This window comes from Protopterus annectens, chromosome 5.part0 (genome assembly GCF_019279795.1).
Source record: "Protopterus annectens isolate FY-2018-M chromosome 5.part0, PAN1.0, whole genome shotgun sequence".
Taxonomy (NCBI): Eukaryota; Metazoa; Chordata; order Ceratodontiformes; family Protopteridae; genus Protopterus; species Protopterus annectens.
Window position 1 is genome coordinate 1,465,115,979 of NC_056735.1, and position 17,431 is coordinate 1,465,133,409.

Genomic DNA, 17,431 nt, shown 5'->3' on the forward strand with positions numbered 1-17,431 from the left:
CTATTTGGCAGATATCAAAAGAATGAAGGATTACTGAGTAATGAGTGTCTGCAGGGGACAGGCAGAAGACATATGAGGTAGTACATCTATGAACAAATTAATGTGATGCTGCATAGAAATGCAGAATAATATTGTTTGCGCTAACAAACTATTTTTTAGGACAGTGACAGTGACCCTCATAAACAGCATTAGGGGAAGCAATAACAAATTATAATTTCAGCACTAAAGGCAGGAATGTGCATTATGCAGATGAATCTTTTGTTGGGTGCTTAGCCACCTGCCTCATGTCACCTTCAAACCTCAGAAATACTACATAATGCAATCATTGTGCTTTAAAAAAGTATACAATGCTATGTATTCTGAGGGAAGATAGTCATGTTTATGCATGTCTTGCTATTTGAGGATGTGTATCAGTCACCACCTCAACCACATTTACATTCTCTTCAGAAGCTCATCCATACACCACTTTATCCATTTTGTCTCACTCTTGTCAGCTACTTTCATGAGGAGCATCTCTTTGATGTTCATATCCATTCAAGTATATGTAGAGTATAGAATTGCATGAACAAGACTGCACATCTAAACATCACCTACATGTAGAGGAGAATTTGTTGTAAGAATTAATTATCATGGATAACAACATTCAGACACTGCTCCTGGGCTGAATTTGAAAATGGTCCATGGAGATCAGTACTCTGCCACAGAAAACAAATACAGATAAATAAATAAAAACAAGGCATCAGACGGAAGAATCAGATATTCACATGACTGTCACTGTTGGCCATCTCCTGCCAGTAAGTCAGTGATTACTGGGACTAAGAAAAATTGCTAATTCCTAAAAATGCTTAATGAATAAAGAAAGGCAAATTGAAGCACCTTACTAACAGGCATATTTGTGATACTCTTTTTTATGCCAACATTAGATCTCCTGCATTCAAACCAATTTTCATCAGAGGTTGGGTGGTCCACTGATGCACAGTATGACCACTGGAACAGATCCAGAATATATAAAACAGGGGTGATGCCGTCAATTCAATGTGTTTCATGTATCATAACTGTGACACATAATGCTGCAGTTATGAAACTAATGCTTTACTTAATTAGGAACAGCTCCTGGATCATGCCTAAAAGAGGCTTATTGTCTAGTCATGTTACTTAGTTAACCAATAGCTTAAAAAATAAGAAAGCACCAACCCACACTTAGTCTGTTAGGTTATCCTGATTGTTGACTTTGTTATGTTTCCCACCAAAAGATGTGACAGACTGCAAACTTGCATTTCTATGTTCATCACATAAGGTTTACTTGATACATCAGAACAGAGTTCTGTGAAACAGCTTCATTACGATGTTCATCGGTAGTTGGATGATGGCTTTGTGGCTGTTCCTGATTCTTGTTGTGGCTACTTTTGGAGTGACATTCTTGGTTTTGTCATCTATGCAGTCGACTATGGTTGACTATAGAAGAGCCATTACTAATGAAAAGAACCAAGCAATGATATAAAAGAGACACACACAAGCAATTAATGGTGTGCACTGCTGGAGGCGACTGCAAATGCATGACAATAAGAACGTCAGAAAGTGCATAATATTCTGAATCATAACTGCAGTATTCAGGGTGATAGCTCTGGTATGGCCAATAGGTGAGCATGACATCTCTCAGCTCACAGATCTGAGTGTATAACAATGATACATTGTATTGTTTATTATCATAATCCTTACAAAACTACTCATTTGTATGACTATATTATAAAGAAGAAGCAGAGATGCCCTGAAGTAGTATTTGACCTTCTTACCATGCGGCAGTCAGGCGTGTCTCTGAAGAAGTTTTATTGATCTGTTTCAGAGGGCTGGTTAGAATCATACAACAAACTTTTTCCACTATGCCTCATTGTGGTAGCATCTGTAGTATTCATCATCAGCATTCTGAATGCTACTAATGAAAGATAAAAGATTTGTTTATGTGCACTAGTCACACTGGAACTCTGGCCGCGGTGGTGCAACAGTTATCATTGTCGCCTCTCAACAAGAGGTTCTCCCGTTCGATTCTCGGCTGGAGCTCCTTCTGTGTGGAGTCTGCATGTCCTCCCCGTGCTCGAGTGACGTTAAAGACATCCAGGTAGGTGCGTGCGTGAATGGGGGTGCCTTCTTTGAAGGTTGGGCGTCGGGCTGGCAACTCATAACTGTAAAAATCCACTGCCAATCATTAGCAGACCGGAGTTCCGCTGTGGCGATCCCTAACCGGGAAAAGCCAAAAGACAAACAATTCACACTGGAACTCTGCTTGATTTGCTGTCCTACTTATTTGTCCTTTATCATGTAGCAAGGCACAGTATCAGCTGTTGGTGCACAAAACCTGTAGAGCTATAGGTGTGGTAGAAGAGACAGTTTATTATTGTTTGCTCCATAGTAGACCTTTGTGTTGAATGCTGCATTAGTGGATGAGACTGAATTTTTTGTGTTTCCTTTGCATTCCACTCTTTATCATACCTACAATAAATGCAATGTATCTTCCATGGCAACTGCCACTGTAAAAATGTTATATGAATACCAGGGCGTCTATGTTCTGATTGTAAGGTAGTGAGACATGGGTAATAATGCTAAAGGAGTACTAGGACATCTGTGCTCAAACAGTAAGGCAGTGTGACAGTAGTAATAAATGCTACACAAATACCAAAACATCTGTGCTGTTAGTGTAAGCTGATGAGACTGGGGTAATAAATACTATATGAATACTAGGACATCTGTTTTTTTTTAACTGTAAGATGATAAAATGGGGCAAAAATGCTATATGAAAACCAGGTCATCTGTATTCTAACTCTATGCTCATAAGACATCTCTCAGGATAGCTTAGTGGACAGTCTCAAGGCCAAAATTCCTCGCTTGGTTGGAGTGCTCTGGTCTCCAGAGGGATGCATGAGTTAAAATCCCACTTCTGACAGCACCAATTTTGGCCTGGCATATGGTTCTTGTTGCCATTTGCCTGGTATTATTTGTCTATGTTCTTTCCCTTGGTTTAATTTCTCCAAGTCTTTTAGGTTTTTAATACCATGATGGGAATGGACCCCATTCCCAAATCAAAGTATGGTTAAAGATCGTGAAATTAGTATTTTTTTCAGTCTTTGATGTTAGCCAAAAGTGATCTTTTTATAGCACTCCAACATCCCCAGAACTGACTCCTTCTGCAATTCATATGGAGTTACATGTATCGGCAGCATATCTAAATAAGACTGCAAATTCCTTTTTATGAGACCCTTTGTTCATACTACAATTACAACTGTCTGGGTATCCTTTTTCCACATTGTCTTCATTTCTGCCTGGAAATCCTGGTATTGTATGGCTTTGTGTCTCTCTGCACATTAGACACTGTGTTCACTGGGTGGAGCAGTTTCAGTGATCAATGCTGCTTTTGTCTTCTTTTCATTTACTACTATATCTGGTTTCCTCACATCTCTTTTTTAAACTGTTGGTAATGGGTGATCTTATGTTATATAAACTTTATAATTCTCTATAATGCTTTATGGCTCATGTTTCCAATGCTTCTCAGCTGCTTCAATATTGTAATGTTTGCACAAATTCCCAATGCAACAGTCTTGCCACATTATTATGCCTTTCAGTATACAGGCCCTCTGCCATGAGTGTATCACATCCAGCAACAAGACGTGTGACTGTTTCCAGTTCTGCTTACAGAACCTGAATTTGTCTGTTTCTGCCACATGCTCAATGGGCTTTGTAAACCCATGTGTATGTACTCCAACGTTCTGGGCTGCCAGTATTAACCTTTTATCTTTTGATTTAAATTCACATCTCCTTAACCATTCCTGCATTAGATCCTGTCAATATGAAATTGTTCCAGGAGTTTTCTCTACTTGCAAGTATATTTATGCTTTTTCCACATTTCTTGCCTTCTCATCTGATCCTTTTCCTTATATATTTTCTTTTGGGGTTTTTTTGGCACATTCAGTTGCTGCCTGATTTTTGTCTACTTCTGGTTTGGTTTCCATTCCTGTTTGACACTGATTCTGCTAAAATAAGCAAGGAAGTCATCTTAGATTTGTTCTCTTCATGTTTCAAAGCTTTCAGTATGTTTGGATCTGATAAGGTCAGCAGACAGGTATGCAGTCCTATGACTGCAGATATATACATGTAATCAATTTTAAGGAGGTCCATACCACCTTCAGAATGAGAAATATATAATCTTGGGATACACGCTTATTTTTATGTATCATTTGATAAGCGTGAAGCATTTTTCTTGTTTTACTGTCCAGTTGATCAATACATATTGGTGCCAGTCAATCACCCCAAAAGAAAGTTAGAACAGCAGCAGCAAATTGGTTTATAGCTTGGTCTTTCTTCCCAAATGGCAGGGCTGTTTTCAGTATTAATTTTGACTTCTAAAACATTGCTTACTGAGTTTAATTTGCATTTGTTCATGTTTTTATTATCGACTCTTCACCAATTCCCAAACATTTATACATTCCCTGCTGCCCACATTCCTTTATATCACATTGTTGTCCCAGACTGATATTGTCTTTGTGCTGCAGCTTTCCTGATTTAAATGTTACTTTTGCACATTTATCAGGACCAAATAACATTCTTATTTCGCCTGGGAAGGTTTTGACCACTTCCAGTTGTGTTTTCATCTCCTCATCTGATGAAGTATACAGTTTGAAATCATCCACAAAAAGAAGATAAGTCTTTGTAATTTTTTTTGTTTTCTGGGAGACAAAGTGTAACCATAACTTAATCTATTAAGTAGACAGCTTAACAGGTTAAAGGCAAGACAAAAGAGCAATAGTGACAAAGATTCACTCTGGAATATCCCACTTAGAACTTTTATCCCTGCGATAATAATTTGTCCTTTACTGTGACTTATCTGCAAAGTAGTTTGCCACTGTTTCATGGACACTGTAATGTAATTGATCAATATAGGGCATATCTTATGGGTCTCTATCAGAAGATCAAAGTTTCAAAACTTCGAATCTGATATGTTCAACACCACATGATCGAAGTCTTGAAACTTCTAATCTTTTAACGGAGATTTCTGTACAGCTCAGAAAGGGAAGATTTCCCTTTTCTGCACTGTAGTGAAATCTTGGAGTTGGTATATTTAAGTAGCGGGGGTGTGGGGGATGCAGAGGGGCTTGCCCCCTGCTTAGAGCATTTAAATGGTTTGTTTTTGTAGGTTGTTGTGCTTTATTACATTTTTGATGTTTCAAGACTTCGATTATATGGTGTCAACCATATAAGATTCAAAGTTTTGAAACTTTGATAATGTAATATAGACCCAAATCTTATACATCTGTAAGCATTCCTTTATCCACAAATGTGTGATGCTGTCATATGCTTTATTGTAATTTATCCATGCCATACTTAGATTCTTTTCCTTTTTATAATTCTTCATTATGACTTTATTTAACAACAAATGATCATTTTTGTTCCATATGACGTTTCTTGCTCTTGTTCTGTTGCCATGGTTGAGTTTTCTTCTAAATGACTGTAAACTCTGTCATGATCAATTCCAGTGTAGAGTTTATACGTTGTCTGAAGGCAAGTTATTGGTCTATAGTTTTAGGATAGCTTGCAGGTTCGCACTTAAGAAACACTATCATTTTGCGTGTTATTAACTAGGTTGGTATTTGTTCGGGGTGTGTATACAAGTAGTTCTTACTCAGGGCTAAATATTTGTGTAAAGATGTTAATACATTTAGCCAGAGGTTAGGTACTACATCTGGGTCTGGGGTTTTCCAGTTAGGAGCTTTTCTTAATTTTGTTTCAACTTCTCTGACTGTTACTTCATCCCATTTCATATCCTGTACATTTGAACTTCTTACTGTTTTTTTTTACTTCTTCAATTCAATCAGCATCTTTATTATGTTCAACATGATCTTCATAGATATCTCTCCAAAATGTATCTATTTCTTCTTTTTTGGTGGTATTTCTATTCCTTTTGCTTTGTTTCCCAATTCTCTATAAAACGTTTTTGGGTCATCAGTGAATTGCTTATTTTGTACTGTCCATTTACATTTATCTGCATATTTTCTAGGTTTTTCTGCCTGTGCTGATATCTTTAGTTTATTATATGTAGTAGTGTACGATAGAGCCTGGACTGTTCTAATACTGCAAATTGCTTTTATCACGTCTAAGTATTATTGTTGATCTGTTCCTTCTTCTACACTCTTCTAACAGTAACACTTCTTAATTGCTTTATAGTTTTCTCTATCTGATACTCCCATGATGGCATTTGATTTCTTCCTTTTCTTTGCCTTACTGCCCTGCATTTTTGTGGTAAGACTTTATCTGTTATGAATTTAGTTGCACAGTAATACATGCTATTTACTTATGTTTTGTTGCATGAATTTTTGTTAATAGTCTTCATTACTGTGTTCATTTGTTTAACCAGACTTCCAACTTATTTGGTCTTACTGACTTTCTTTCTTTTTTTATTTTACATTTGTTGACCGGGATAGTCCAACTGGATACATGTTCATTTTCAGTGGAGGCCCGGGGTGAAAAGCTCCAATAGTACATACAGAAAAACATTAAAACAATTGCAGTCAGTCATGTCTCAAGCTTATATGGTTACAGACAATCAGATAGAAGGAACTCGGTATTCCTTACAATACTGCTTTGTGTACTATAGTACAGTAGGAGTTAGTCTGGATTGTGACAGGGGCATAGCCAGTGTGTCATTAAATACTGTTTGAGATTTTTCTTGAATTGGTTTAATGATGGTTCTAGAGTTAGGTCAACTGGACGTGAATTTCAAATTTTGCCAACAGAGTTAGAAAACAAGGAGTCACTAGCTGAGTTGTTAGTTTTGAATGTTTGCATTAGCAGTTTGTTAGAAGAACAAAGTGGCCTGGTGTTTATGGGGATTGATAATGTTTTTAAGTGCAGGGGTATTATCTGGTTGGTTAAGAATTTTGTGGACTACTGTAAGTTGATTGTACTAAAGTATGCTAGGCAATTCTAGCCATTCTAGAGGTTTAAGGTTTTGACAGTGGTGAGCTCTGCAAGTAGAGCCAGTGGCAAATCTAGCAATGTGATTGTAACAGCTTGAGAGTTTGCAAAGTTCAGATTTGTTCAAGTTAGTGAGTATGGGGTTAGGCATAGAAAAGGGTGGAAAGAAGATGAGTGTGGGCAATGGCAGTCCTAGCTAGTGGGGTAAGGAAAGGTTTATTTTTATACAGGGAGCCCAGTTTTTTTTATTAATGGCTTTAATAGTTTGATTGATATGCATGTCAAATTTGAGGTTATTATCAGTTGTTACCCTTAGGAGTTTAGTATGGACGTCTGGGGAAATAACAGTTCCATTATTAGAGGTTATTGTAAAGGAAAGTGAAGAGGACCTGTGAATGGGGGAGAAAAGTAGCAGTTTGTTTTCTTTAAGGTTCAAGAGCAAATGATGACATGAGAGCTAGTTTTTCAACTGTGTTAAATGTTTTCTGAGATAGTGTAAGCAGATCAGATGGGGTGGAGGCTGAGCAGTTTAATGTGGAATTGTCTGCATATTGAATGTATGTAGCATCTGAAATGGCACAGCAAAGGTCATTAATAAAGATTGAAAAGAGAAGGGGTCCTAAAATAGAGCCCTGGGGAACTCCAAGGGTGAGGGGTAGTAGAGTAATTTTCCCTGCCATAGTACCACCTGTTGTCTGCCATTCAGATAGGAGTGAAACCATTGAATAGCGTGGTTAGTCAAGGAAATGGATTTCAGAGTTGCAGTGAATAGTTGCTGGTTGACCATATCAAAGGCTTTGGATAGGTCGAGAAAGAGAGCTGAGGATAGTTTGTTATTTCAGTTATGGTTTATGACATTAGAGAAAGAGAAGAGGGCAGAGAAGGTACTATGATATGGCCTGAAGCCATGCTGAGAGCTAGCCAGCAGATTTGTATGAGATACTGCAAGAGTTGCTTATGGATACATTACTCCATTATTTTGGCCAGTGGTGAAAGTATGGCAATGGGTCTATAATGTGATAGTTCTGTGGAACTGCCACCTTTGTGAAGTGGTATAACATGGGATGTTTTCCAGATGGAGGGGATAGAGACTTCTGTTATGGTTCTATTAATCAAGATTGAGATTGGATAAGCTATGGCATCTGCGGCTTTTTGTAGGTACTCTGCAGGGAGGAGATCTGCAGATAGGGTGGTCGGTTTTAGTTTTTTAAGCATGGATCGGATAAGTGAGGTAGAGATTGGTTGGAAACTAAAGGGGAGATGGGTAGTGGGTGAAGTTGTGATAGAATTAGTGCCTGTGGGAGTTAGCTGGCCAGCAAGGGTCTGGATAGTTTCAGTGAAAAAACTGTTAAAGGTGTTGGCAATATCCTCTGGTAATTTTGGGGTAGAAGTAGAAGGGGTTGGAGTGGTAGATTGCCCTGGATGAAGAAGTTTATTTATACCTGCCCAGAAATTTTGAGGTTTATTTTGGTGTCTTTGTTGAATATTATAATAGTAGTTTTTTTTGTCTAGCAGAATGGATTTGTTTGTGCCATTACAAAGCTGTTGATATCTCAGTTGGTCCAGAGGGGCTTTGGTGTCATGCCAGGTGGCCCACATTTTATTTCTAAGTTTGAGCTTTGATTTGGTATCCTTTGTAAGCCACGGTGCAGTTTTTGTTTTAGTTCTAATGGTACCTGCAGTGGCGTGTCAAGTATGGCAAGAAATTTAGTATTAAAGAATACCACAGCTTCATCGAGTGGCAGCCATGTTAGGATTGACCAGTTACGTGCTTTTAGTTCATTTTGGAAGTTGGCGGAGTGAAGTTCTTATTGTTTCTAACTGTTTTATGAGTGGGCTGGTGTGGATCATCAGTTTTATGTCTAATGATATAGGTTAGAGAGTGATCACTGAGGTCATCAGGGAGGGTCCCTCCTTTATACATATGGGGATGACTATTGATAAGTATCAAGTCTAGGATGCTTTCTTTTTTATTGGGTTTACTGATCCTAGTGGGAGAGGATATTATTTGTGTAAACCCATATAGATTTATATGGGTGGAAGGTGATTCTAAGGTGTATGAGTTCCAGTCTATATTGAAGTCTCCAACCAGAATGGTTTCTTGGGGATAGGTGTTGGTTAACCAGTGGAGGATGTCTTCTAGGATGTTAGTGTTATTGCCTGGGGGAATATAAATATAGACAATATTTATACATTTGTTATTGTTAATTTGTAGTTATGGTGGGAAGAATTTCTGCTTTATCAAAATTGGGACGTAGTAGGGGTTCTCTAGTAACTTTTAGTGTATTTTTGTAAATAACAGCTACCCCACCTCTCTTCCTAGTAGAGTGGTCTGTTCTAATTATGTTGTACCCTGGTTGTAGGACTTCATTGTCTTTAATTGTAGGTTTTAGACAGGTTTCTGTGAGACAGAGTACATCCGGGGAATGGACATCTAAGAGGGCATGTAGGTTGTGGACTTTATTGTTTATACTTCTGATATTTAGGTGAAAGGCTAAGAGTGAATTAGGGGGCCTGCTTAGAGGTATAGTGTTATTGGGGTTGGTGGCATGGCAGCCAGTGTCCACAACAGTGGATGGACTAGGATTTGGGTGGATGTCTCCATCAATTAATAGGTTGTAGAGTAGACTGACTAAGAGCTTTAGAAGTTTATTTATTAGTTTTTGAAAGTGTTTGGTTTTGGGGTTGAAATTTCTGAATCTAATAGGGTGGCAGGTTATAGGAGAAGAGGAGTTAGATAAGAGGGGGATGGTTAAATGAGCTACTGGATATGAGAGTTTTGGTGTAGAGGTTTGGCACTTTGGATAGTGGTATCCTAGATAGTATGTAGAGGTTTGGCACTTTGGATAGTGCTATCCTAGATAGTATGTAGAGGTTTGGCACTTTGGATAGTGGTATCCTAGATAGTATGTAGAGGTTTGGCACTTTGGATAGTGCTATCCTAGATAGTATGTAGAGGTTTGGCACTTTGGATAGTGGTATCCTAGATAGTATGTAGAGGTTTGGCACTTTGGATAGTGCTATCCTAGATAGTATGTAGAGGTTTGGCACTTTGGATAGTGCTATCCTAGATAGTATGTAGAGGTTTGGCACTTTGGATAGTGCTATCCTAGATAGTATGTAGAGGTTTGGCACTTTGGATAGTGCTATCCTAGATAGTATGTAGAGGTTTGGCACTTTGGATAGTGCTATCCTAGATAGTATGTAGAGGTTTGGCACTTTGGATAGTGCTATCCTAGATAGTATGTAGAGGTTTGGCACTTTGGATAGTGCTATCCTAGATAGTATGTAGAGGTTTGGCACTTATAGTGCTATCCTAGATAGTATGTAGAGGTTTGGCACTTTGGATAGTGCTATCCTAGATAGTATGTAGAGGTTTGGCACTTTGGATAGTGCTATCCTAGATAGTATGTAGAGGTTTGGCACTTTGGATAGTGCTATCCTAGATAGTATGTAGAGGTTTGGCACTTTGGATAGTGCTATCCTAGGTAGTATGTAGAGGTTTGGCACTTTGGATAGTGATATCCTAGATAGTATGTAGAGGTTTGGCACTTTGGATAGTGCTATCCTAGATCGTATGTAGAGGTTTGGCACTTTGGATAGTGCTATCCTAGATAGTATGTAGAGGTTTGGCACTTTGGATAGTGCTATCCTAGATAGTATGTAGAGGTTTGGCACTTTGGATAGTGCTATCCTAGATAGTATGTAGAGGTTTGGCACTTTGGATAGTGGTATCCTAGATAGTATGTAGAGGTTTGGCACTTTGGATAGTGCTATCCTAGATAGTATGTAGAGGTTTGGCACTTTGGATAGTGGTATCCTAGATAGTATGTAGAGGTTTGGCACTTTGGATAGTGCTATCCTAGATAGTATGTAGAGGTTTGGCACTTTGGATAGTGCTATCCTAGATAGTATGTAGAGGTTTGGCACTTTGGATAGTGCTATCCTAGATAGTATGTAGAGGTTTGGCACTTTGGATAGTGCTATCCTAGATAGTATGTAGAGGTTTGGCACTTTGGATAGTGCTATCCTAGATAGTATGTAGAGGTTTGGCACTTTGGATAGTGCTATCCTAGATAGTATGTAGAGGTTTGGCACTTTGGATAGTGCTATCCTAGATAGTATGTAGAGGTTTGGCACTTTGGATAGTGCTATCCTAGATAGTATGTAGAGGTTTGGCACTTTGGATAGTGCTATCCTAGATAGTATGTAGAGGTTTGGCACTTTGGATAGTGCTATCCTAGATAGTATGTAGAGGTTTGGCACTTTGGATAGTGCTATCCTAGATAGTATGTAGAGGTTTGGCACTTTGGATAGTGGTATCCTAGATAGTATGTAGAAGGTTTGGCACTTATAGTGCTATCCTAGATAGTATGTAGAGGTTTGGCACTTTGGATAGTGATATCCTAGATAGTACTGATTTTCATAAGTGGTATGGTGATGCAGCGTGAGCATTAGAGGTAGCAGAGAAAATAATAGTGATTTTGTTAGTGATAACTTTGTAGGTAGTTGGTGCATTTTAAAGGGTTTTATTCTGAATAGGGTATTATAAGAAGTGAGGAGAAGACTGGGTTGAGGAAGGGGAGTAACCTTTTATGATGTGTGACATGATGGCTGGATATAAAAAAGAGGGGTGTGGCTATACAAGTATAAATTTAGCACTACTGGCAGAGGGTGGGCATTGGGAGCAGAGCAAGCCTTAGCCAGGCCACAAGATTCATACAGCCTATGCATTCAAGGTAAGAACTTTAGTGGATGTAAAATGTTGTATTTCTTTAGCGTTTCGCTGCTTAGTTTAAAATTCAGTATTGGGTGATTTCAAAATACTTATTTTAGCCACTAGTTTCTCCTTTAGTGTAATCTTCTGTTAGTTAGCCAATTTTAAGGGAAAGTGGTACATTTATGGGACTTTAGGGAATGGCTGGCAGTGCTTTAGACCCAGTTTGGTAAAATATGAATTTGTTACACAGAGTAAGTTATAGATAATAACCTTTGCTGTTCTTTTAATAGTGAGGGACAAACAGTAATTTTTCCTTTTTAATTTCACAGGGTGTTATTCTTCTTCTAGTGTTGTGTGCCTTTCAGGGTGGGAGCAGTAGGAGTTTGACCGTACCTAGTGAAGAATATAAATGTTAGAACTTTTCCACACTAACTCCAGCCATTAGCCTTATTAGAAATGTTCATGCATCCAAATAATCTAGCAGTTTACCAATGAGATATAGAAGGCATCAACCTTTATAACATGTTGATTTGGCTCTGGTTTAAGAAATCACTAGATATCTGTATAAAATAATCAAACTAGTTCAGAAGTTTGCACTGTAAAAGTAACATCAAATGCGACCATTAATACAATGCTTGTTTAGCACATTTAGGCAACCTCAAACTTGGTGCTAAGTAGTTTCAAGCATTTACCCAAAACAAGACTATGAGCAGTAGATTGCATACCTATACAGAAATTTTTACCCAAAAAAGAATATGACAGTAAAATTACATACAGTATCAAGCGTTTACATAAATAAAGACTTAGCGCATTTAAATGTGTGCATTTATAGGCGTATACTAGTGAGAGCCTTTGAGCAGTAAATTACATTCACTCACAAGCGTTTACCCAAGCAGTGCATTTGAGCAGTTAAATACATAAGATTTTAAGTATTTTACCCAGAAAGAGCCTACAAACGGGAAATCACATACAATCTCTGGCATTTACTCAAAAATAAAGCCTATAGACAAAAATGACATACCACGCTAAGGGAAGGCAGCTGACTGAGTCCAGGAGCACTGGGCAGTTGAAAATGGCAGTTCCAGCAGGGGGATAAGAACCTCACTTCCTTAGCTAGGAAGGGGGGGGGTCTAGCAGCTGATAGGATTATGTAGAGCTCAGCCAGTCTACAAGATTCCTAGAGCCTATGCATACAAGTTAAGAACTTTAGGGGATATAAAATGTATTTCTTTAATCTGTTTCTTTCTTCAATCTTAATATGTCAAACCATCTCTATTAAATCAAGTGACTTTTCACTTAGATCATTTTCTTTCAAACTGAGGGCACATTCTTTGTTCTCCATTTCCTGTGGACATTCTACAGAAAGTTCCAGGGCATCTTTCTGTGCATTATTCTCTTCAGCTGCATCCTGCATCATTCATTGCTCTTTCATACGGTTACTCACTGGAATATCACTACACAACATTGACTGCGTTAGAGTTGCCACTGTTTCCTGTACCTTCCCTTGCTGTGAATCTCCAACTGAACTTTTGTACTGGTTTCCTACTGATGGCTCCAAAGTATCTTAATGTGTCAACTGATCAGATGCTTCCCATTGCACCCATTGTCCTTAATTTGAGGACTAGCATGCTGTGACATTACCAGAGCTGGATTTTCTACACTAAATCCTTCACTTTGCAGGTAATCTGTAACTTCAGTTTCTATTTCTTTAACTTCACCATTACTAACCCTCTTTTTACTTTCCCCCTTTGTTTTTTGTTTTTTTTTTTTGTTTGTTTGTTTTTGTTTTTGTATTAAAAGCTTCCATATCTGGATGCCTTTGCTGTATTTCTTTTCAAAAATCTTTGGCGCTGCTTTTTTTGTATTGATTAGTTTTGCTTTCTCTTTGCATAAATATTGCACCATATTAAACCTCTTTTTCTTTCCCATGTCCATATTTCTTCTTCCGATGTCTCCCTCTCCACCTATCCTTATTTTGGGGACTCATTGTTCTATCATGCTGTGACATGACCTGTGCTAGACTTTCTACAGTAAATACTCTACTTCTCTGCTGTTCCATACCTTCAGTTTCTATTTGTTTACCTTCTGCTTTACTAATCTTCTGTTCTACGTTCCCTCTCTGTGATCTTATTTTTTGTATTGCGAAATTTTCCATAACTTTGTGCTTTTGCATGTATTCCTCTTCAAATATCTTTGGATCTACTTTTTTGAATTGATTAGTTTGGCTTTCTTCTTTGCATAAATATTACACCGTATCAGATCTCTGTCTTTCCCATGTTCATTTTCTTTTTTATACCTTTCAGAAATCTCTTGGTTTGGTTGTTTATATTTTAATACTTTCTCAGTCACTTCGTTTTACAAACAGCCCATTGTTTCTTGGTCTGTATAATGTTTTTCATGAATCTGCTATATTAATGAACACAAATTTGCATTTGAAGCTTTTGACAGTTTTTTCTTGTGCAAGTATTTTTCCTTCCTCTAATTTCTCTCTTAATCTTTTTGTATATCTTCTATCTAGAAATTCTGGACTTCTTGCATAATAGTAACAATACATAATTTCTCTCTTTTTCTTAATAGTCCACATTATCATCTTTGTGGCTCTTTTTTTGGCCTGTCAGTTTTTGTGTTTGAGGTGGACTGCTATTTCCTTTTACAACAGCGGCCATCCTCCTCTTGAGCCTGGCCTAACCCCATTGTAAGAATGTTTATGTGTCTTGAGGCCTCTGCGTTGCCATTTTCTCCAGTTCAGGCAACAGTCACCTACCAGGACTGGGCACTTTTTTATCCTGGGACGTGTACACTCAGCTGTCTTTTTCATTTTATAACCTGTCCATGATATATGACATATAAAATGCAGTCTATATATCAGTGATGTTTTGGTGAGACTTTGTAAAAGCAAGGTCCACCTCGTGAAGGTGCTCACCAAGATTTGAGAATGAACTCAGTTCTACTAATACTACTCTCCTTTGTTTGCTGATTTTATCATCTCTCCATCCAGACCCCTATGTTCCTATGTAATAAATGCTATATAAATGCATATATATATATATATATATATATATATATATATATATATATATATATATATATATACACACACACACACACACACACACACACACACACACACGTGGTATGTGTATATATATATATATATATATATATATATATATATATATATATATATAAATATATATATATACATATGTATATTCATATACATACAGATATATACATATGAATACAATCACAGTGGATGTAGCTAGGCAGGTAGAGTACTAGACTCTTGCATAGACATAGGTTCCTGTTATAGGTTTGAAAATAGCTTCCTCTAGTTTGTTGCTAGTTATCCTAGTGTGCAAACTAATTCTGCATTGGCATGTATAAATGCCTCTATATGGTAATTGTCGACAGTCTTGTTTGGGCGCGGTTGGCATAATGGTTAAATTTCAACGTCACAGATACAAAGTATAGGTTTTGATTCTAATCCCTGGTTATTGGCAACACTTGGATTTTATTGCAGACTGATAGTCTGGTATTTACCTATTAACTAGGCTATCTGTTTTCTAACTGTAAGCTAATGAGACAGCAGTAATAAATGTTATGTGAATAGTGCATTTGTGTTCTAACTGTAAGTGAGTTAGGCACGGGTAATTAATACTGATCATAGCTCTACTCTGCCACTGTGTCTGCCTATCACATAATAAATGGCCTCTTGCTTGCGCCACTTTGCAACATGGTTTACTTCTGAATGACAGTGAAATGGCATTACAGAAAGACAAGGCTATAAAATCTTTCTGTGGCATTTGTTGTTGCCTCATGCATGACTAGATGGAGAATTTCTTGGCTTATCATCACACTGCACAGTGTAACATCAGTACAACCCAACACACATGATTCCCTGGCTTGTTAGGTATTCTTCCCTGACTTCTCTCATTTTATGCATGCAAACATACTTCTGATCATTGTGCCTTTTTTAAGATCAGACCACAAGCCAGTTATCCATCCATCCACAACCTCTTTTCCCATTTTTGCACATGGGGTCAGGGTGTCACTTCAACAGTGACAATCATCTAGAGCCAAGGTTTACATTACCGGGTGACTATCATTACTAGTTATTAGAAATAAAGGGTATTAGCCTAAATGGTGATAAACAACAGATATACATATAGATGTAAGAATGGTCACATTAAAATTCATACTAGTATTACTCACATGTTAAACAGGAATTTTGTCACTACAGAATGTGATGCCAGATGCAACAAATCTGTAAGAGGTATCCATCATTCAAATTCTTCTCAGAGGGTAATTTCAGTTTTGACATGCTTGGCATCAAGCAATTTGTTTTGTCGTTTACATGTAGAATCGCTTATAGACATCCTTTTCCCATCATGCTTTGTAAGGGGATACTTGCTGCGAATACTGTTATTGTAGACATCACTGATGTAATGCCAGTACACAGTCTCAGTACACTAATAAATGCAATAACATATTATTACATTGAAATCGACATGCAGATATTCATAATGAAAAAGCGAAACCAAAAATGTGATACAACCAATCTTACATAACACAGTGTTTAGTGCGATATCTAACATTTCTTACCATCGCAATCACTTTATCCCAAACATATTAAGTACTGGTGACATAGGTGGTTTTGTAGCCTGGCCAGACATTCTGACATTAAATAGTTATTTATTACTTGTTATACATAATGCTTTTATTCAAGTTTTTTTGTTGTTATCAATTAGCTTGTTTAAGTAACATCCACGTGTTTTAATTAACTTAATTACCCAAGGGAGCATTTGTATAAATATTAGTGGTGCAATTATTGTATTCTTTGTCTTGATAAAGCCTGGTATTAAGCCGGGCGAAAGCGCTTGACTGGATTTTTTTGTTTCTGTTGGTGAATAAAACAATTTTATTTTACTGCATATCGTTTGGTACGTGAACCTCCTTGGCCTTGGATCTTTATTTTATTGGTTTAGAGTGTTCTTCATTGTTTGTTCATTGGTTACTGCTGGTTCGATGGCTGAAGGGGTTGAGCGTTCAAGCTTTGTGGACACACCGCTGCTCTTAAGGGACGAGGCGGATGAAGCACCGGTAACTCGAGGGGAATTTAAGCAGGTGCTGTCACTTCTTACTCAATTAACCAGCGCTTTGAACTCTAATACTACTGGCACCGGTGTTGCACTTCCGTGCTTTCAGGAGATCAGAAGTGGTTCGAAGGCTACTGGGGCTACAGAGTCAAGTTATGGTGCTCCACCTGTAGCAGAAGCTTCTGCAGGGATTTCATTGGCCATTGCCGATCCGCAGGAACAGCTACCAAGGTTTTTTAACGTTGGCAACAGCAACAATGGCAATGCAAGAAAGGATTTTAATTTCGTTAGTTGGGCTGAAAAGCAATTTTTTTTTAAACAAGGTAATTTTGTTAACAATGGTAATCTGGACAATTGTGTTGAATTTGATTTTAAGAGCCTGAATGACAAACTGTATGCATACAAGAGCACGCAACTTGAAATTGACTATTTAGAGGAATGTTTAAGGGTTCAATGGGTCCCTAAGGGGCTCCGTTGTTACAAATTTCCGAACAACGCCTTAAACAATCCTAATCTCTATCAAGAGCTGGTAAATATTTTTGATAAGGCGGGTTTAGATATGATTGAATGCATGGTGAGGGATTACAAGGAGAAAGCTAGCACCTTGCTCCAAGAAGTTACGGGGCTCAATGATTCTATTGTGAAAAGTAAG